Below are 23,179 nucleotides of genomic sequence, written 5' to 3' on the forward strand. Positions count from 1 at the left end.
TCGTCACAATACGCCAGTCACTACTCTTGATGAACTGTGGTATCGTGTTGAAGCTGCATTGGCAGCTGTACCTGTACACGCCATCCAAGCTCTGTTTGACTCAATGCCCAGGCGTATCAAGGCCGTCATTAGGGCCAGAGGTGGTTGTTCTGGGTACTGATTTCTCAGGATCTATGCACCCAAATTGCGTGAAAATGTAATCAAATGTCAGTTCTAGTATAATATATTTGTCCAATGAATACCCGTTTATCATCTGCATTTCTTGGTTGTGTAGCAATTTTAATGGCCAGAGGTGTACATACCACGCCTGCTTTCCATTTACGTATGTGAGTTTACGACTTTAGCGCCGTACCCACTAGCGGCACAGTTTTTAAACTCTTCTGGAGAAATTATGCGATGCTGGTGTTTCATGCCTGTCTGTCTTGCCGCTTCCCACCAAGGAGCCGGAGGCGCCGCAGCCAAGTCAGAGAGTGAGACAACACAGTCTGAAAATGGGGCTCCACCTCGCCCACGCCCCGTCTTGTAGGTCTGCAGTTTTAAATTAAAGCCCTCGACAACTCCACGGCACAGAACTCGACGCTCAGAACAGCTAACCTGGAGAGGCTTGTACAGGAGAGTGGGGCGAGGAGCGGTTTGGGTAGGAGAGGGGGAGGGGTTGAGGAGAGGGGGCTGGCAGCAAGACTGTCGAGATAACTGGAGAGGTGTCGCGCAGAGGGAGTGAATTGCCGTGAGATTGAGTTTGCAAGTCGCACAATGCGGGCGAGGCGCCACTGGGAAAGGGCCACGGCGTGACTCTGCCCGCCTTCTGCCCGCCCACCTCACTGAGCACCGCGCCGCCACAGCCACAAATGTCTCCACCCACTTCTCTCCAGGCTACGTCGAAAACTAATCCCATCTACACGGAATGAGTATTCTGTGACATTTAGTGGTATTATGTGGAGCAACGCAGGGTGTACGAGGGTTGGTAATAAGATTTTAATAATCACCACGAAAAAAAATAAAGCTACGCAATTAATTTCCTCTTTTATTTCCAGGTGCCAATCTACGGCGCAACAACACATTGATGTTCCTAAGTGACTATACCGTAGCACATTGCTAGAACATACAAAACAAAATGGTGCGCTCGACTGATAAAGTGGATTATCGTATGGAATTTGACGAAACAAAGAGACGTTTACTTGCAAGGAGCAAAGGAGTGGATGACTGGGGTAAATACATAAAATTGAGGCCACTGTTAATGCTTTTGGTGAGACAAATTTGCTTTTGGACTGTATTAATTTATTATATCACTCTCCTAATAGAGTCTGGCGTGGTTTCTGTCACGCGTAACAAAAGGAGCTGTGTATGACCATTATGTTTCTATAGGTTATATATAGTATACGGTAATGTATAATACGTGTTTTTGGGTCATCGTATTTTAATGTCTGTTACGGAATCTGCATTGTGAACGGGCGATTTTATCATACATGGCAGTGATCTGCATCTTGTTTATTGACTGGTGACACAATTCCATTCATTCCTCTTTGCTTTCGTTTCACAAAGGCTGGAACACATGGTTTTAAACCTGATGAAGACGTCACTAAACACGCAGCACATTCAACAACTTATTACGCTAATACATTACGGATATTTTAAGACCCGTGACTGTGTACTGAATGTAAATACATAAAATAGCAACCAGTCACTTTTTTGAATAGTTATTTATTATTCCAAGAACCGGTTTTCGAACCTTTTCAGGTTCATCTTCAGACGGTTTTCTGGAAGTTAAATAACTGTATTTAGCATAATGCTGAGTACTGGCTTGCGACAGTATGGGGGCTTTTTTCTGCTAGGGTCCATGTGTCTGCTTCCATTTTGATGACCAGCTGGTACATCACTTCGCACTCTTTAACACAATGTGTACACATTTACAATGTGATAGCGAAACTTTGGCAGCATCCAGAATGCGCTATATAACTGTTGCATGTTTTGAAAGATCTTGACAGAAGATAGTTACGTAAAACAACATTCTTAATATGTTACCGGCATTTTTAAGATTTCATTTGGGCTCACGATTGCCAAGATCCTACGAGGCCCGATGGTAATGTTGAAATTGTAACGTTGTATGTCTATTCGGTTAAATAATACGTTACGTTTATGGCATATGGAACTATTATGTATTGCTCATCAGAGCATAAAACTAACACAAGCAGTGTACTTCGCTTCTTGTACAGAGCGAAGAAAAATTCGTGCAGTCGGATTTCGCATAGCGATTCCTCATATATTATCATTATAAAAATGTGTCTCACAAAATTTTGTTCCCCAAATATTATCTAGCAGTAAATGGACGTTGAAGATTGGCAGCCTGGCAACATTCTGATCACATCTACAAGTTAGCTACTTATGTTAGGAGAGCGGAGCAGTGAATAGTGTTTTGGGTTAGCATACGGGAGGGTTCGATTCTGGGTCGCAGCGTACTAATTGATGCAATCTACGTGGTGCGATATCTGGCATCTTAATCGTCATACAGCGATTACAGTAGGTCTTCTACAACACATTTGCAATTACGTTCTACCAACACAGAAATGGAGGTATAATCATTTTCGTCGGTTAGCTGTTAAAGAAGCCATTTGCACGTCGCGGTCGCGAATTGTTTCTCACCACTGCATGTACTAGATTCCAAACCTGATTTCTATGTACTCTGCCCCAGTCAGCCAGCGATTAGTAACAACTATTATAACTGCCACCTGGAGCTCCATAGCCGCGTGGGGTGGTCGTGCGGTTTAGGGCGCCATGTCACGGACTGCGCAGCTCCTTATGCCAGGTTTTCGAGTCTTCCCTTGGGCATGAGTGTATGTGTTGTTCTTAGGATGTGTTAGTTTAAGGAATGTGTAAGTCTAGGGACCGATGACCTCGGCACTTTGGTCCCTTAGAAATTCACTCACATTTTAACATTTTTTTTAAGCTCCATTACATTTCATTAGGGCCTTATGTCACCAGTAGGGCTAGCAACGCGCTTTTCGAATAATTTCCAAACAAGGTTACCTTTTGTACGTAATATAACCATAAAACCACAAATCATGCGTTTCAGCGTTGAGTCTGATAAACACATGTTGCTTAATATCACCAGTCGTTACTACTACTACTACTACTATCGATGCAAATGTGGAGACATCATGTCCATTATCGTTAGAGAAGCAGTGCAATTCGAAAACGAACATTTCACAATTAGCAGTCTGTGGACCAATCATGCACAACGAAATATGTACTAGAGCAGATGCACGTTAGGTGGAAAATCCAGCTGTGATTAATGACGTGTTTATGCTATATTCGCTGTTGACCAGATAGGGACTAGTTGCTAGTGGAGTAAAGCGCCCGTAACAGATCCATGTACATTCGTACACATGCTGTATTATCTTCTTGTGGTATTATAAAACAGCATGGCAGACGTATGGTGTACATAAAAGATGAATATTTTGATGTGCCTCTGTCCTTGGTGCATCTGGTAACTGGGCTGGTGTTACCGCTAGTGAATATGCTGCTAGATATCCCGGTAGACGTCATCCCGAAAAAATGTGTTTCGTTGTATGAAGATTGGCCGTCGGGAGACAGGTTCTCTCCTTCCACAATGGCATGACAGAGTTCGTCCACAGACTCGAAGAACTCCAGCTACTGAGGAAGCTGTTCTGGAGGACATATATAAAGAACGCCAGAGATCTACATGGCAAGACAGCTGTGCGCCTCGCAACGCATGGTCGTTGACGTGGTGTACGTGCGTGGGCTGCACCCCTACCATTATTCTTCAACCCTGCATCCTGTCCTGTACACCGGCGTCAGCGGGTGCGAAGTCAATGACTAGTTCTTAACCACTGTAATATGGCCGGATGAAGCTGCGTTCACTCGTGAGGGTGTCTTAAATTTGCACAATGCCCACCATTGGTTTGACGTTAAACCGCACGGCCCCTCGACAGTAGTTATCAACTTCACTTTGACATCAACATCTGGGCCGGAATATTCGGAGGCAGGAGTTTGGGTCCCTACTTGTTGCCTGACTGGTTGACTGCCAGCACCACCCTCAAACTACACACATGAAAAGAAGTTTTGCATCACCCCGGTTCCCAGAACTCCTGAAGACATACGTTGACTGTGGACATTGTATCACAGACACAGTCCCTTTGACTGTTCAGACATGTCACTAAACCTGCCCAAAGATGTAAGCAACCTTGCATGAGCAGCGCCTATTAGACGGTGGGGGATCCGACAGCCGATCAGTTGCAGTCAGTCCACCAGGAAGAAGATACACGGCTCGTGTTGTCTATAGATCAATAATGCCTAGACGTTCAATACCGCAGTTCGATCGCATCCGCGTTGTTGCTTTGTGTCAGGAAGGGCTCTCAACAAGGAAAGTGTCCAAGCGTCTCGGAGACAGCTAAAGCAATGTTGTTGGGACATGGAGGAGATACAGAGAGACAGGAACTGTCGATGACATGCCTCGTTCAGGCCTCCCAAGGGCTAACACTGCAGTGTATGACGCTACCTACGGATTATGGGTCGGAGGAACCTTGACAGCAACGCCACCATGTTGAATAATGCTTTTCGTGCAGCACAGGACATCGTGTTACAACTCAAACTATGCGCCATAGGCTGCGTGATGCGCAACTTCACTCCCGAGGTCCATCTTTGCAACCATGACACTATGCAACACGGTACAGATGGGCCCAACAACATGCCGAATGGACCGCTCAGGATTGGCACCACATTCTCTACACTGATGAGTGTCGCATATGCCATCAGCCAGACAATCGTCGGACACGTGTTTGCAGGCAAACCGATGAGGCTGAACGCCTTAGGCACATTGTCCAGTGAGTGCAGCAAAGTGGAGGTTCCCTGGTCTTTTGGGGTGGCATCATGTGGGGCCGATGTACGCCGCTGGTGGTCATGGAAGGCGCCGTAACGGCTGTACGACACGTGAATGCCATCCTCCGACCGATAGTGCAATAATATCGGCAACATATTGGAGAGGCATTCGCCTTCATGAACGACAATTCGCGCCCCCATCGTGCATATCTTGTGAATGACTTCCTTCAGGATAACGATCTAGCTCGACTAGAGTGGCCAGCATGTTCTCCAGACATGACAAATGGACCCTATAGATCATGCGTGGGATAGATTGAAAAGGGCTGTTTATGGACCCCAACGGCCTCGTATCACTAGCAGTCGAGATGACAGGCATCTTATCCCCATGGCTGTAACGGATCGTGCAGCCACGTCTCGATACCTGAGTCAACAGATGGGGGCTTTTGCAAGACAACAACCATCTTCACAAACAGTTCGATGACGTTTGTAGCAGCATGGACTATCAGCTCGGAGACCATAGCTGCGGTTACCCTTGACGCTGCATCAGAGACAGGAGCGCCTGCGATGGTGTGCTAAACGGCGAACTTGGGTGCACGAATGGCAAAACGTCATTTTTCCGGATGAATCCAGGTTCTGTTTACAGCATCATGATGGTCGCATCCGTGTTTGGCGACATCGCGGTGAACGCACATTGGAAGCGTATATTCGTCATCGCCATACTGGCGTATCACCCGGCGTGATGATATGGGGTGCCATTGGTTACACGTCTCGGTCACCTCTTGTTCGCATTGATAGCACTTTGAACAGTGGACGTTACATTTCAGATGTGTTACGACCCGTGGCTCTACCCTTCATTCGATCCTTGCGAAACCCTACATTTCAGAAGGATAATGCATGACCGCATGTTGCAGGTACTGTACGGGCCTTTATGGATACAGAAAATGTTCGACTGTTGCCCTGGCCAGCACATTCTCCAGATCTCTCACCAACTGAAAACGTTTGGTCAATGGTGGCCGAGCAACTGGCTCGTACACGCCATCCAAGCTCTCTTTGACTCAATGCCCATTCGTATCAAGGCCGTTATTACGGCCAGGGGTGGTAGTCCTGGGTACTGATTTCTCAGGATCTATGTACCCAAATTGCGTGAAAATGTAATCACATGTCAGTTCTAGTATAATATATGTGTCCAATGAATACCCGTTTATCATCTGCATTTCTTCTTGGTGTAGCAATTTTAATGGCCAGTAGTGTATCCAGGCGTAAGTCTCCAGAGCGACCATAAGTGGAATGACCACATAAAACAGCTAGTGGGAAAAGCAGACACCAGACGCAGATTCATCGGAAGAATCTTAAGGAAATGTAACTCATTCACGAAAGAAGTGGCTTATAAGGCGCTTGTTCTCCCGATTATTGAGTATTGTTCATCTATCTGGGATCTGTATCAGGTAGGACTGATAGATGAGATAGAGAATATCCAACGAAGAGCGGCGTGTTTCGTCACGGGATCGTTTAGCTGGCGAGCGAGCGTTACGAAGATGCTAAACAAACTCCACTGGCTGACGTTACAAGAGAGGCGTAGTGCACCACGGAGAGATTTACTATTGAAATTTCGGGATAGCACATTTCAGGAGGAGTCGGACAACATATTACTTCCTTCCACACATAGATTTTGCGTATTGACCATTACAGCCGGTACAGAGGATTACCGACAATCATTCTTCCCACGCACTATTCGCGAGTGGAACAGGGTTGGAGGGATCAGACAATGGTACCGAAAGTACCCTCCACCACATGCCTTTAGGTGGCTTGCGGAGTATGATATAGATTACTAAAGGTTGATTAGAGTCGTAAGATAGCTTGTGTTAAGTTTGATATTTGTGAGATTAATAAACTATTAATGGTTCTTATGACGAAACTCACATCCCGACCACAAAGTATTTATCTTCTTTCTTCTTAACGCGTTTCCGCATTTCGCCATTGTCAATTGAACTGAATGGAAAAAGAGAAGCGTAAAATGTGAAACGTATCTACTTTACGAACCGAACAGAATAGCGCAGACAGTAGAACTTCGACCTACCAGAACACAACTGGTGGAAAGTATCCTTTCTACCTTATACATTTTACAGTAATACGTAAGCACACTTGATTAACCCCTCGGACGTTCTCTTCTCGCGTCTCAGAGCCTTTACGTCTCACTCAAGTAACTCATAACGAGAAATACGAGGTTTTCCTTCCCCGCCGCCCCCCCCCCCTCCCCCCCCCCCCCCCCCCCCCCCCCCCCCCCCACACACACACACAAATGAAAGGCCCTGGAAGGTTCACGCTGCGAATCCTGATGCTCTACATGTCAGTCATATGCGCTGGACATTCAGCTCTAGAGCCGGACGATATTTCATAGAGCGTATCATATTTTCTGCACCCTTAATGCTGTAGCACTTTTTCTTTCATAGATTACACCAGCTGTTTCTGATGATGAAACAAACTTTACGCTGGGAAAGCGTGTCATGCGTTTGGAGGTGAACGGAACATTGGACGTCTTAATAAGAGTCGCGGCAGCAGGGCAAGGACCTGGAGGAAATGAGACCCATTACGATGATGCGACAGGAGTTTAGAGAAATGTATGGCGGGTAAAGATGTTTTTCGTGTTCCACGAAGTGAAAGGACTTTATTAGATGGTACAGATACGGGTAATAAAAGATAGGTGGATACGGTAAGCATGAAAGGTGCAGTTCAAAGGCTGCGTTTTATTGGCAGGACACTTCGAAAATGTAACAGACCTACTAAGGAAGCTGCCTGCACTACGCTTGTCCGTCCTCTTTTAGAATATTGCTGCGCGGTGTGGGATCCTTACCAGATAGGATTGACGGAGTACATCGAAAAAGTTCAAAGAAAGGCAGCACGTTTTGTATTATCGCGAAATATGCGAGAGAGTGTCACTGAAATGATACAGGATTTGGGCTGGAAATCTTTAAATGAAAGGCGTTTTTCGCTACAACGGAATCTTCTCACGAAATTCCAATCATCAACTTTTTCCTCCGAATGCGAAAATATTTTGTTGACACCGACCTACATAGGGAGGAACGATCACCGAGATAAAATAATGGAAATCAGAGCTCGAATGGAAAGATATAGGTTCAAATGGTTCAAATGGCTCTGAGCGCTATGGGACTTAACTTCTGAGGTCATCAGTCCCCTAGGACTTAGAACTACTTAAACCTAACTAACCTAAGGACATCACACACATTTATTTAATTATCTTTTTATTTAATGCCAAATTATAGACCTGTTACCTGATGTTTAAAACAGGTCGTACATCTTACAATTTTCGTTTTTCATCGTTTTGCAGTTTTCTTTCCTTTTGTTTTATCTACAATATTTACACAGAATGATACTTTTCAAAATAACAATAAATTAAGGTTGAAATATAAATAAAATTTTGTTGTTTTTTAAGAAGAATATAAAAAGAAGATAGGATAGATGAGAGATTTGTTAGTACCACCACCGAATGTGACTGACGGTGAATACCTCGGAATGGTTTCTTCGAGCCGTTGACCGCCAGTCACACACACACACACACACACACACACACACAAATGGTTATTAGTAGAGAAATTATTTTGCTTATCCTATTTATTAGTAATCCTATGTATTAACTACTTTAGGTGCCCATCCATGTACAGCATTTGGTGTTTTCTTGGCTAGATTGCAGCACTTTTGCTTATTTACTGTCACATCTCAGCTTCCTCCTCCTGTTCCTCCTCATTGTCACTATTTACGTTGTCACTGTGGGAATCGCTGTCCATCCTCTGGAGATTGCTGTTACGCTGCACATAGGCATGTCTGTCATGGCCGCATATACTCTTCATGTGTTGTTTTTGAAATACTGTTTGTCAGTGCGTTTAATTGTGCCCATTGTTGGCTTCAAATGGCTCTGAGCACTATGGGACTCAACTGCTGTGGTTATCAGTCCCCTAGAACTTAGAACTACTTAAACCTAACTAACCTAAGGACATCACACACATCCATGCCCGAGGCAGGATTCGAACCTGCGACCGTAGCAGTCGCACGGTTCCGGACTGCGCGCCTAGAACCGCGAGACCACCGCGGCCGGCTGTGCCCATTGTTCTTCGTCTCTTATTGCTGTGTGTATATCTATGTCTGTATCTGTGTAATCTAAGTGTAGTGTATGTCTATTGTTCGCGTATTGCCCGCAGAGAAAGACAGTGTGTTCTGGGGAACCTTCTTCCCCGCATGTGCATGTAGGTGTCTGCCTCAGACTCGCGCGGTTTAAGTGCGTGGGATAAGGTCCGTGTCCGGTTAAGAAATGTACCATACCGCGGCTGGGATCGATATGTTTCATTCTCAACCGCTCCCTTATGTCAGGGAGGAAGTCGAGCAGTCTACGTCTCTTATCACTTACATCCCACTCACCTTGCCATGTATCCAAACGCCAACTTTTAAGGTGACGTATCGTCTCTATGGGCACACCGGTTATTGTGTGTACCTTGGAGAGCTGCATCAAACCAGTCTCAGGACTGAAGACCACAACAACAACATATCTGGTCTCCCCACCTTTAACCAGTACCTTGCAACTCTGTATTTGATTGTGATATCTATGGACCATATTCCGAGCACCACACACAGTGCATCCGCTGAGGTGGTACCGAAGGCTCCAGATAGCCTAAATAGGATACTTCTCTGCCTTCGTCTGACGGATGCTTTGTTGGTGACCACGTTCAGTCTATGTGCCCACGTGCTAGCTGCGAAGCTGAGAACTGATTCGAAGAGCGCACAGTGGTATGTGCGTATGACTGGTAGAGGTAGTCTGTACTCTTTTGAATTTAGCCTCACCAGTTTGTGTAGTATTTTTTCTGCTTTGTCTGTTGTTAGCCTTACGTGTTCGTGGAAATTCAATTTTTCATCTATGTGTACCCCAACATAGCGCGTAATGCGTGCTCGTTTGATGTTTATATCCACAATTTTAACCGAAGGATTCCTTTGGAGTGATCCTTTCAGTAAAGTGTATGTTGTTTTGTTTTCGACTATCCTGAGTTTGTTGTTGTGACACCACTGAGTAATTGTTTGTAGTATTCCACTACTTTCTCTTCTAGCTGGGCTCTGTTGTTTGCAGTGACTACAACTAATAGGTCATCTTCGTAGGCGATAATTCCGTCTGACCTGTCATCCCCATCCAGAAGCTGTAGGAGGGGTTCGTTTGTTATGTCCCAGAAGATGGGGCCGCAGATCGACCATTGAGGACAGCCTTTGGTAATTCTTTTAATTACTTTCCGGCTGTACATCTGCCATTCTACTACTCGGTCTTTACAATAGTCTAGAAAACTGTTGTACAGTGACTGCGGTACCTCCAGATGTCTTAGCCTCTGAAACAATGCGGGCCAGCAAAGATTATCAAATGCTCCGGCAATGTCAATCATTATTGCTATGGCGTATTTCTGTTTTGTGGTGTTAACTATGTGCAGGGCCTGGTTGGTGGCATCATCTATTGATTTGCCAGATTTGAAGCCGAACTGGTATTGGCCCATACCCCTGAGAGCTCTGTGTGTTTGCATGCGCTTACACAGTAGCTTCTTCTGAATCTTTGCTAAGGTGTTTATTAGGCATATTGGCCTGTAAGTCTTTGGATCTGAAGGATCCCTGTCCGCTGATTTCTTAATAATGACTGCTTCGGAGATTTTCCATACTGTAGGTACCCTGCCCAGCCGTAAGGCATCGCTCAGTAACGTTGTTAGAATGGTTCAAATGGCTCTGAGCACTATGGGACTCAACTGCTGAGGTCATTAGTCCCCTAGAACTTAGAACTAGTTAAACCTAACTAACCTAAGGACATCACAAACATCCATGCCCGAGGCAGGATTCGACCCTGCGACCGTAGCGGTCTTGAGGTTCCAGACTGCAGCGCCTTTAACCGCACGGCCACTTCGGCCGGCGCCAGTAACGTTGTTAGGAACGGAGTGATCTGCGGTGCTAGTTTCTTCAGTGTTTCCGAGTGGATGCCATCTGGTCCAGGTGTTTTTTTGTTTTTGAGCTCTGAGATTGCTAGCGCAACCTCTTCTTGCGCAAAAGGACAGGTGACAGTTGCAGTGTTGTATGGTGTGTGTAGGTTTTCTTTTAGTGTTGCATGATATTGTGTGTCTGTATCGACAACGTCGTCAGGGAGCAGTTTATACAGCGGAAACTCCGTTTTATTCCTCCATCCCCTCGTCATCGTGCCGTCATCCTCCCTCAGCGTTCCCAGAACTAGTGGGTTTTTTATCTTCTCTGTCAGTATTTTGTATGGTTCCCCCCATATATTTTGCTCTGTTTGTGTTGTTACAAATAGCTCCCATTGTTATCTACGCGTGTTGTATAGGGTCTGTCTATATAAGTCTTGTGCATGCCTATATGCTTCAAGTCTTATTCGTCTGTCCCTATCTGCTATCGCCCTTTGATATAATTTTCGTTTGCGTCTTGCGTCTTGTTTGAGTCTCGTGAGTTCGTTGGAACATGGCACTGGTGAGCAATTTGTGTTCTTTGCTGTCGGTATTGAAGTGTTTTGTGCATTTTGTATTACCTGTGTTAACTTGTGTGCTCTATAATCGTTACTTCCATTGATGTTTTCTAGATCGTGTCGTTGGATAATTTCCGTTAATTTGTTCCAGTCTGCTTTGTGCAACAGCGAGTGTCTGGTGTGTAATTTGGTCATTGTGTTCTGAGTGTGAGTTAGTGTGTATGTTATGACATTATGATCACTACTGGTTATGTTGTCGTGTACAGTTCAGTTTGTTACGTATACCATTGCTGCACTATCTGCTAGCGTGAAGTCGATATTACTGCTCGTACCATTGAACCCTTCATATGTTGATATGGATCCTTCCGTATTCATTACATGTAATTGTGTTTCTTGTATTAGATCGGTGATTATGCGTCCTCTGTCATCTGTTCTGTCTGAGTTCCAGAGGGTCGATGTGGAATTAATGTCAGCACTTATCACTAATTTTTTGCCTCTGGTATACATTATTAGGTCTCTGATGTAGTCTGCGTACGGATGTATTTGATGGCTGTATTGGGCGTACATGGATGCAATAACCCAAGTGACGTTCCCGTTAGTTATCTCTATGGTAACCAAGTGTTGATTGCATAACTGTGTTACCTTAATTATGTTATAAGTTCTATTTAGAATTACTATTGCAGCCTTACAGTCTTTGCTGCCTGTTATTGTGGTAGCATGTTTTGGTAGAAATATCAGTTGCCCATTCCTATTATAAGGTTCTTGTAAGCACATGATGTCTGCTTGCAAGTCTTGTGCTATTTCAGGGATTTCTGCGCTGACTGTCGTACTGTTTTTTGTATTATGTTGTAAGATATTCATTTTTTGTCTATGTGTTCTAGCTGTTTTACGTGTACAAAACATTTACTGCCAGTCTGTGAGTAATCGAAATATGTTCGTCCGTGTGCTCTTACATGATCTATATATATTTTGTCCGAGTCGAAAGATTCTGACCTGCGCAGGCAGACCTGGAGCATGAGATCGCGCAGCGGCTCTGCTGATGTCGGGATATTTTCTGTATTTAGGATGATTCTGTCTGTTTGCTCAGTTACTGGAAAACAGAATCTCCCTTTGGATGGCACAATGTAAGTAGCATCCGCTGCGCTGTCTGCAGTATCTCTTTTTTCTCTAACCTACTTAAAAGTAAGTTAAGTTCTAAATTATTATAATTAGGTGCAGCTGGCTTGCTGTTGGTGCTGGTTTCTGTTGCGGTCTCTGAGGTGGTACTAGACGGATTGTGGCTTGGTGTTGGCCGCTGATTGGGGGACATTTTAAGACCTCTTTGGGATGTCACACGGTTACTTTTCGTTTTGTCACACGGTTCTTCAAAGCTGTTTGCCTTCACACGTTTTTCACTGACGTTGGTGGTGCATGCTGGCGTGGTGTCGGCGATGGTGGTGATTTGTATGGGACTGGTTGTATGTGTTACGTTGTCTTTGTTTATGTTTGGAGTGGTGGTTGTTGCTAGACGCACGTTGACATAGATGCAAATGTCACATGTCTCTCCCTCAGATTTGTCCTCATCTAATTGGTCTACTTTTATAAGTCTGGGTCCGGTAGTTTTGAGTTTTGTATTGGTCTTTGGCCTGAGTGTTTCGATGTGTTTTGATTCAGGGACTGCGTGCCTGTCTGTTCCTTGTTCCTTTTTCCCGGGGTGAAGAGTGCCTCGCGAGACAAGTTTGACTGGTTTGATGTACTGTTCACATTTACGTGTGTCGTAGGGTTTTCCATGTGATGATGATTCTGGTTTGTGTTCATCCTGTGTATGTGTGGTGTGATGTACTTCGGCTGGGAGAGATTGTGAGGGAGTATGTCGGTTTTGTTTGTACATTTTCTTGTGCCCAATATATGTCAGCTCATCTTCCAACTCATCTATCCTCTGCGTTAATGTTATTTGGAAGTTTATCCAGTGGTGTAATTGTCTTTTAATTTGCTTTGCCACCTCGTAGTGGATGGAGCCACAGATTTTCATGTCATCTATATATTTTATCGCATTAATGCAGCTATCCTGTAACGTCATTGAATGTGTTAGGGGCGGGATGGGTTCATTATCGACGTAATTCTCCGGCAGAAGATTCATTTGCCTTCTCCAGGAAATTGCTCTTTGGTAGCTTCTCTGTAATGTTGACGGTGATTTGTATTTATGTGTTTTGGGTGATTGGCTTTGGGCGTTCGTGATCCTTGTGTGCGTTCCGATTTTAGCTGGCATAGTCTATACTGTCCAGGAGCCGGCCATACAACTGTTTATAGGTCTGACAATCACCTCCTTTTGTTTTATTGCAGACACGGCCTCTGCATTTGCAGTGGATACAGACGCAAACAGCGGACCTGCACTCACTGCGTTTGTGTCCTTGGCTGCTGCATTTGGCACACGTGACATCGGCTTTTCTGCAGGTTTTAGTCGTATGTCCTAGGTCGCAACACTTAAAACTCTGGTTTACTACTGTATAGTCTTTCACAGAAAGTGATTCGAAGTCTATGTAGACTCTGTCTTCTTGTAAGGACTCTGTACAGGTGTGGGCTGGCCACCAGTATCTGGCGACTGAAACCCCTTCCCCTAGGCCCTGTTTTGAATCTTCTTTTGACCTCTCTGTCGAAGTCTTCTTTCGTGGTGTCACCGCTTAGATTCTGCTAGTAAAGACATTCCAGAAACTCTTCGTCGGTAAGTGTATCTGGCACGTGATATACTGCCACGAGTGGCTTGCGTTTTCGCGGGCCCTCACAGACAGTGGTGTGCAGGTCTTTAGTCTTTTCTATTATTTTTCAACAATCTTCCTGTGTTTCAGTTTCTACTATAACTGCAGTCTGTGTGGTTCTGATTGATTTTATATGCATATTCTCTTTCCTGGGATTTATATTCTTGGTGATGGTCTGTCGAACAGCTTTGGCGTCTTGATTTTCTGTCGATTTGATATAGACGGTTGTGGCCCGTTTTGTTTTAGCCTGTTCTATTCTTCGAGCCTCTTTGGTTTTGGGCTCTATAGTTAAGGAGGCAGCATATGTCAGTGTCTGTGCTTGTTGTGTGACTTTCTTAGTTAGTTCTCTTATTTGTTGCTGCAAGTCTTGGTTCGCTACACTCAATTCCCTATTATCGTTCTCTAATTTCTCAGCATTCTGTTGCAAAGTTTGTATTTGTAAGTCTTTGACTGGGTTCGAGGCTCTCTGTAGTTCTAGTCTTAGTCACCTATTTTCATCGTTTAGGCAGGACAGTTTAGCTTCAAGTCATTTCGAAAGCCAAGGGAAACACTTTGTCTCTAATGACGGTTAATAGAGCAGATGAAACATGTTTAGCTTTTAACTCTGCTCCTATTTCACTCAATATTTTGTCTATGGCTGCTATCTTTTGACTGGGGGACATAGGCACAAGTTCTTCCTGCGCGTGTTCCATACCGGGTGTGACGTTGATGGCTCGAGCTAGCGTCTTACCCCATGCTTTCCTTCTTCTTCTGTCAGCCTCTGGTGTGGTGGTGTCGCTGCTTCGTTGGCTGGAATCCAGGGCCGAAGGTAGGCAGGCGGTTGTTTACCAACAGCAGGGAGCACAGCTGGTGGCCGCCACTGCTGACGTCGACGGTGGGGCGCGGGGCAGCTGCATGGCCGCTGCCGACGCGTCGGATTCCGCTGCGGCTGGTGAGGCGTCGCAGCGCGGTGCGGAGTGCTGACACGCGAGAACGACGCGGCTGACTGGCGAAACCGAGACGCGCTCGGCCAGCGGGAGGGCGACGGACTCTCCGTTGACGCGTTGCACACGACGAACGCACTAGAAGTACTTTAATCTGTTTTATTTACAGTGTTTTATGAGTAAACGAGAACGATAACACTCCCGGCACACGATAATTAAAAATCAGTGTCCACAATCAAATTTTTACCGAGAAAATCTGCATCTGAATGCGGAGCCACATCACACTGCAACCGACTCGGCGGCCATCTTGCCTACCTACAACACACACATCCACGCCCGAAGCAGGATTCGAACCTGCGACCGTAGCAGCAGCGCGGTTCCAGACTGAAGCGCCTAGAACCGCTCGGCAACCCCGGCAGGCGAAAGATATGGGTGTTCATTCTTTCCGCGCTCTATACGAGATTGGAATAGTAGAGAATTGTGAAGGTGGTTCGATGAACCCTCTGCCAGGCACTTAAATGTGATTTGCAGAGTATCCATGTAGATGTAGATGAGTTCTGGATGATGGAAACAGACGAATATACTATCTGACCAAAACACCCATTAGTGGACGTTAACGTGGGGTGTGACCACCCTTCAGCTTTATGACTGCTTGAACTCTGCTAGGTACACTTTCAGGGAGGTAGGGAGGTCTCTGAAAGTCTGTGGAAGAATGGCAGCCCGTTCTTCTACAAGAGCCGAAACTAGAGAAGACTGTGACGTTGGACACTGCGGTCCGGAGCGAAGTCGACGTTCGAATCGTGAAGGCGTTCCACTGGGTTCAGGTCGGGAGTCTGGGCAGGCCAGCTCATTTGTTGCTTACAAACCTTTTCCTCACACGCACTATTTTACAACAGGCGCATTGTCGTGCTGATATAAAAGATCATCGTCTTCCATGTGTTCCCCTACTGTACGCAGTAGACAATGCTGTAATATGTGTTCACAGCCTTTCACATTTAGCGTTTTATTAAGAACAATAAGGGAGAAACATTCTAATCGCAAAGAACAGCTCCACACCGTAAAACGACGTGCTCTGTATTTCACTGTTGGCACTATACAAGATGACAGGTACCGTTCTCCAGGAATTCGCCGAACCCGAACCCTTCCACTGGATTGCCGCAGAGTACAAGACTCCAAATCACTGGTCTCCTGCCATCTGCCGTCCAGTGGCAACGCCCTTTACACCACCTCAACCGTCGCTCAGCACTGGCTTTAGAAATGTGTGGTTTATGATCTGTTGCTCGACGTTTGTACCGCAGTTTTTTGTCTCCCTAAGCACACTCACTGTGTTGAACAGACTGCTTATAGCACTTTGGAACTCATGAGTAATGTCTTCCGCTGTTTTCATGCGACTTTTTACAACCACCCTCCGCAGTCCTTGACGGTTCCTGCCCGTCGTATCACCAACAGTCGACTTGGACAACTTTAGAAGGGTTGAAAAGCCCTCACGGGTTGGTTCAAATGGCTCTGACCACTATGGGACTTAACTTCTGAGGTCATCAGTCCCCTAGAACGTAGAACTAGTTAAACCGCTACGGTCCCAGGTTCGAATCCTGCCTCGGGCATGGATGTGTGTGATGTCCTTAGGTTAGCTAGGTTTAAGTAGTTCTACGTTCTAAGGGACTGATGACCTCAGATGTTAAATTCCATAGTGCTCAGAGCCATTTGAACCACTTGAAACATTTCTTTCAAGTGTTTGGAAATTAAATTTAGGTTTTTAATTCAGACTTCCGCAAAACACAATGTATTTCTTTTTATATTTATCCAAACATGTTTCGATAATTATGTATAATCTTCTGATGGTCTCGCTCTGTTTCTGGAAAGTGCCATACAATTTTCAATCTTGCATTTATGTTCTAGACTTAAGACAAATAGTATGTGCAATTTATTTGTTTCGTTTCAATGGCTCACTTGAAACGACATTAGCTGTGAAAATGTATTTCTACAGATCAGCTTGTTTCCGTGCCTTCTATCGTTTCACTGCATGTCATCTCCATGGTTGTCGTAAGGAATTTGTTTACTTTCGAAAATATTTTTTCGTGGGTGGTGATTGTGTATGTCCTGTACTTATGTTTTTCGCCAAATTGTACGTATTTGATGTGTTTTCTTTTTCTATTGTAGTTACGTACACTGTTTTCTACAGCTTTTGTACACTCTCACCTGTTTTCACACGATATTTATACGAAAACGAGATTTGAGCAAACGCTTACGTCGCCATACCCATCGAGGGGCACGACGTTATTGACGCCTTTCTTTTGTTCCTCGTTTTGTTTCTGTTCTATGTGGCGTAGACTTTGAAAGTTTAGTGGGAACTTGTTGTGGTATATTTCCTGGGGGAGAACTTGCATGATTGAGTGCATGTGCGTCTCTGCGAGTGCGCGCGCGCTCGTGTGTGTGTGTGTGTGTGTGTGTGTGTGTGTGTGTGTGTGTGTGCGTGTGTGGAATAAGAGGGAGGGAGAGCTAGAAACAGAGGGGCGGGGACTAAGAAGCAAGTGTTTCTGCACATTCGACACTGCGTATATGCTATGTTTTATTTAGAAAGTTTCGTGGTATTGTAAGAGGTCCATGACTAAGGAATTTATTGCTAGCGCACTCGAGCAGATGTAATTTCGATGGATTGCTCACGCGCTGCCTGCGATATGTAAGATATAAGAGAATCTCAGACCAGAGAGCAGTGTTGACTGCAGTAGGAAGTGTGTGGCAGTAGTAGTAAAATGGTTCAAATGGCTCTGAGCACTATGGGACTCAACTGCTGAGGTCATTAGTCCCCTAGAACTTAGAACTAGTTAAACCTAACTAACCTAAGGACATCACAAACATCCATGCCCGAGGCAGGATTCGAACCTGCGACCGTAGCGGTCTTGCGGTTCCAGACTGCAGCGCCTTTAACCGCACGGCCACTTCGGCCGGCCGCAGTAGTAGTAAGTAGTAGCTATAGTCTGGTGTATGGAGTAGGCTGGGCCGGTCGTGGGGAGCGATGGCGGTGCATGAGCTATGTAGTATAAGGTAAAAGCAGCCTCGCGCATATGTACTATTGTTATATCAAGTCCCATGTGAAATGTTTGAAAAAGAATCTCTTAATAATAATCTTTCTTACAAAAAAATTAACTTTTGACAATCATTCATCTCAATTTAAAGAATTTACTGGTTTTGAACGGTTGTACTTATGGCTTTACGTTTCCTGTAAATTCAAAAATTGTGTTTTTTGTTCATTCTGTTTATGGTGATGTCTAGGTAATTATGTTTCGTATTTGTTTTTGTTCTGCTGTCTAAACGGCGAATTTTATTTTAGGGTGTACTGTGTTTACATCACTGTGTATTTTCTTTATATAAGTTTCTGTTCTTTTCACCAAACAAATCATGTCATCCACATAACGGTACGAATATATGATCTTGTATGAATTTGTATGTATAATTTCATTGTATATTTTGTTTTCGGTGAGGTCAGAAACATGTTTGCAAGTAGACCACTGACGGATGATGATGATGACGATGTTTGGTTTGTGGGGCGCTCAGCTACGCGGTCATCAGCGCTCGTACAAAGTCCCAATTTTCACACAGTCCAATGTTTTCACATTTCAATCTAATGACTGACAGATGAGCCTATTGGTAAGCCTTTTTAGCGAATAGAACCCCTTAAGAAAGTGATGTAGTTCTGCTATGTTATAAGCTTTAGAATAGCTTCAGTTTCATCTGTGTGTGCATTTGTTGCGTTCGTTTGTTTCTGCAGTTGTTTTTAATAACACTGATTGTTTCTCCTCTTGGTACGTTGGTGTTAATGTGTATGATGGCAAAAAGTTTGTAAGGTTTACAGTTGGTGATGTATTTACGTTTTTAATCTTTTCTAACAGATTTTTTGTGTTTTGTAGCTTCCTATAGTGGGTGAAAGGGTACAGTTTATCCAGTAATGAATGCCTGTGTCTAACTAGGTCCTAATATAGCGAATTTTTGAAGTTAATAATTCTTCTTGTATATTTTTAGCAGGCTAATTAAGTTACATACTTTGGTATTCTTCTGTGTGATATATTTTGCTTAAACTTTTTTGATGGTGATTTTTAGTTTTTTCAGAAGTTTCTGTATGTTTCTTTTGTACAATCATGGTGAGAACACTGATAATTTTATGATATTGTTCTCTTATATGAATTTTTCTATTTTTCTGATGTATCCTGTTTCGTCCATAATTACTACGACGTTTGCTTTATTCACTTTGATGGTGACTGCGTTATGTCCTTATAGTTTCTTGTTTACTTTTCTGGAAATGTTTTCTTCTACACCTTTTGTGATTTGTGGCAATCACATAATTATTATGACACCATAGTCTGATAGTCCAGTCCTGTCAAAACACACTGATAGTTTCAGAATATCATGCATCACTGATTTACTGGGGGAGACTTGCATATTAAGTTTATGTATTTGCTTAATATACGTGTAATCGATCTCTTAGTGCAGTCATTTGATTTGTAATTTCATCGAGTGTCAAAATCTGTGATATGAATTTAATTGTATAGTTTTGTAACATGCTTTTTCTTACTATAGGCTGGATATAATGTTTCATATTGTGACATTACTATCATGTAACTCGCACTGACCTGGTGGAAGAGGCGTTATTGGTGTAGTGACTGGGTGACACTGGCTCACGTAAACATGACATGGATCTGAGTTTTTCCCCAGTGGATCCATGCAAGCAAAGCTGAGGCAACTGGAGAAGACACAATGGTGACTATAGTGAACAAAATACATGGTGGGCAAAATTAAACTGACCAGTAAAATATTTCATGCACCCTCAGACAGCTGTAAGTTGCGTTGCCTGTCGGGAGATACATGGAATATCTTCTGGCCCAATTAGAATATCAGGAATAGAGTGCAGACTTCGTGTGTTAAATAAACGTGACCGCACACTGCGCACAATGAGACATTGCAAGGTAACTCCTTTCTGATTTCATGAGAACGCGTTTAAAAACAAAGTAGCGTTGTAGACGAGGCACATTCTGACAAAGACAGTCCAGATCCCTAACCTCACTTGCGTCAAAGAAAATGTGCGGTTTGAAGAACTCATTGTGGACTGGAAAGAATTATAAGGGTATTTTAAAAACATTTTGAGGACAATGTCAATCTTATATCTGAAATATCTTCAGTGCGCTAAAGATAATTAAATAATACCGAAAATTTGTTTTGTTTGTAATCTTTGTATTTGAGAAATGTGAAATATAAAATCAAGTCGTATGCAATGCCAGTGTATCGCCATTTAAATGTGGTGCCTTCGCAGTTTTCCCCTCTTCCCCTTCCTCGCGCTTAGACAGCGTGTCGTGGTGGTTGGGGAAATGTGAGGTGAGGCTGAGCACTTCGGCACTCGTGCCCGGGTACGGCCCAAGAGCCAAAATCTTGGCTGCCCCTGAATTAGAGCATGTGTAGTGACATTCTAGCTCTGACTTGTAGTGCACCCATTTATTCAGAAGCATTAATGCAGTGTAGTAACAACATACCAGTGTGTATATATCGACGATGCAAACATCTTTCTGTTTATAGGAGTTTTTAAGCAATTATTATTGAAGATGTGCGTGGTCCTATGAGGAAACAAGTAATATGAGAGCCATATGTGTTTAAACGACTTCATTTTCATTTTTCATTTTGGTCGGTAGTGAAGTGCAAAATGTGGATGTCTGTAGCAATTTCAGCTGGTTTTCATGCAGACTTTGGAGGTTTGGAACTGTTTCCTGGCCGTGTTATCATTGCTTGTAGAACTTTTGGTATTTCTAAGACAGGGGGAATTTTTTCAGAAGTTGTCATATGGAGTTATTTTTACTGAAAGGAACGTACATCAGGACTAAGAAAAGAGATCTGCAGAAGTAAGTCAGATCGTTTAGTGATGGAGGAGCTTCGCAGGGGAAGAAGGACGACACATTCCGAGCACTTACTCATGATTATGATACTGTGATACAAAATAGTGTACAATCGTTTGTTTTCTTTTTTGTTTCCGCTATGCAAAACTATACTCTTAATAAATATTCCCATTCACCCAAAACTTTAGACATAACAACACACTGTTTCTCCTGAAAAACAATTTATATTACCTGTGTCATGCTGGCACATGACGCTATATAGCAAAATACTCCATGTACCAAGTTAGCATAACAGCTGGCTACAAACTGTCTACTGTTGCAAACTGTTAGAATATCATAACGTAATCCATCCACCATACTAGTAACTCAAGAAACATTTGTTCTATCAATTTTTGAATACTGATCGCCTGTCTGGGCTCGTTAGCAGGTAGGATTAGTAGAAGCGATAAGATGAGGTCCAGTGCAGAGAAGCACGTTTCTTAAGGGTCTCGTCTTATACGTAGACATTAAGATGTGAATATACGTTTCCCCTGTCTGCATTGTTGTCTTTAGTGTATTTTTTTTTATTTATTTATTTATTTTTTTTTTTTTTTTTTTTTTTTTTTTTTTTTTTTTTTGCTTGAGCTATGTCATGTTTAGATATAAGTTATTGCATTTGCTGGTGCTGTTTGCCAGGCATAGTGCTACTAAATTTCACTTTGTATTACTCTGTTAAGCCAGTTTTACTACAGATTTATTTTCCTTGTTGCTGCACATTGGCTCATATTAGTTGTAATGTTGCATTTGCTTGGTAATTTAGATTTAATGTAGCTTGCTTTGACAATTTCCATTTTTTTTATTGCTGTTTGTATTAATTGTTTTGCGCTGCTGCATTGCCTCGTCCTTTAGTTTAGCATCTGAGCTCAGTAGATTTAAGTTAGCTTAAGAGGGGGTAGACTATATAAGAGAATGAGTTGCGATGCATTGGAAGAAATGCATTGAGAAGTTATACGAAAAAAGTATAGAAAGCTGGTATAGATGGGACTTTTTGGAAATAATGAAGAACGAAGGGAGATCTCCGAGAAGTAAAGAAAGTTTTGTTTGCAAAATACTGCAGTAAAACAAACCCTGTCCTATCCTTGTGTTATCCCACTATGTGTTTGTGTACCCTTGGGTATTTGTGTTGTTCCTGTCTTTATGTGTTTATATGATGAGAGTTAAGTTGTATAATTTTTCTGATAATATGTTACTTACTTTTTAAAGATGTTTAGACATTATTTATTCTGTTTTGTTTTAATGCCCATGTGTGAAATTAATGTTTAGGAAACTATTCTCATTATATTATATATTTACTTATGTCATAATTCCTGTAACACTGATGTATCTGTTTATTTCTATTCTTTTGTAAGGCCTGTTTTACTACAAATGTTATCTGTATTGTTATGTTCTTTAATGATGTATTTTGTACCTTTGTAATTGTATTCTTATGTTATAAAATTGTAATTGACACCAGTTCATCATATCATTAACTTGTAAGTTCCATTTCACTGCACACGTTTCTGTTGGTCATACTATATGGACAATATGTGAGAAGTAGGGACTGTTAGTGTTTGCACGTGTGTTGATAATTCAGCAAGGGACTGGATAACAGCATTTCTGGTTCTAAGGACATTTCAAAAAAAAATTTTTATGAGTACACAAGTGGTGGTTTATGGACTTGCTATATTGTCCGCAAGACTCTTCGATGGTGATTGTGCACCTGCACAGTCGCAACAGATGGTTGCTGTCCGTCTCTACAAGGACTACAGTGGGTCTGCATCTTTGATGGCCCACCAATACCATTATTTCTACAAGGACCGCAGTGGGTCTGCACCTCTGATGGCCCACCAATACCATAACCTCTACCAGGACTGCAGTGGGTCTGCTCTGTGATGGCCTACCTACCAATATTCTTCAAAACTTCGACTGAATCTGCTGTGGGTTTGAAGAGTCAGCACTGTCTTTCCGTTAGAAGGACAACACTACTTCTTCAAGACTGCATGGAAATCCACTACTTCCATGTGCATTTTCTTTTACTGCTCAGACTTTGAGAAAAACACTGCTATTTTACTGTGATGAACGATCAGGACTGTCTTTATGGACTGTGAGAAAATTTTAGCTTTTGACCAACATTGTATCGATAAGTGTGTGAATTTGATTTCTTTGTTATTGTAATTATGAAAATTTTTTTCAAATCTGTATTGGCCACTGCCCAAAACAATTTGTAAAATTTTTTGTGTTGAGCATGGGGGCTATGTAAGTAGGCTGTTTATGTTTTCT

Source organism: Schistocerca serialis, chromosome 5, assembly GCF_023864345.2.
Source record: "Schistocerca serialis cubense isolate TAMUIC-IGC-003099 chromosome 5, iqSchSeri2.2, whole genome shotgun sequence".
Classification (NCBI taxonomy): domain Eukaryota; kingdom Metazoa; phylum Arthropoda; class Insecta; order Orthoptera; family Acrididae; genus Schistocerca; species Schistocerca serialis.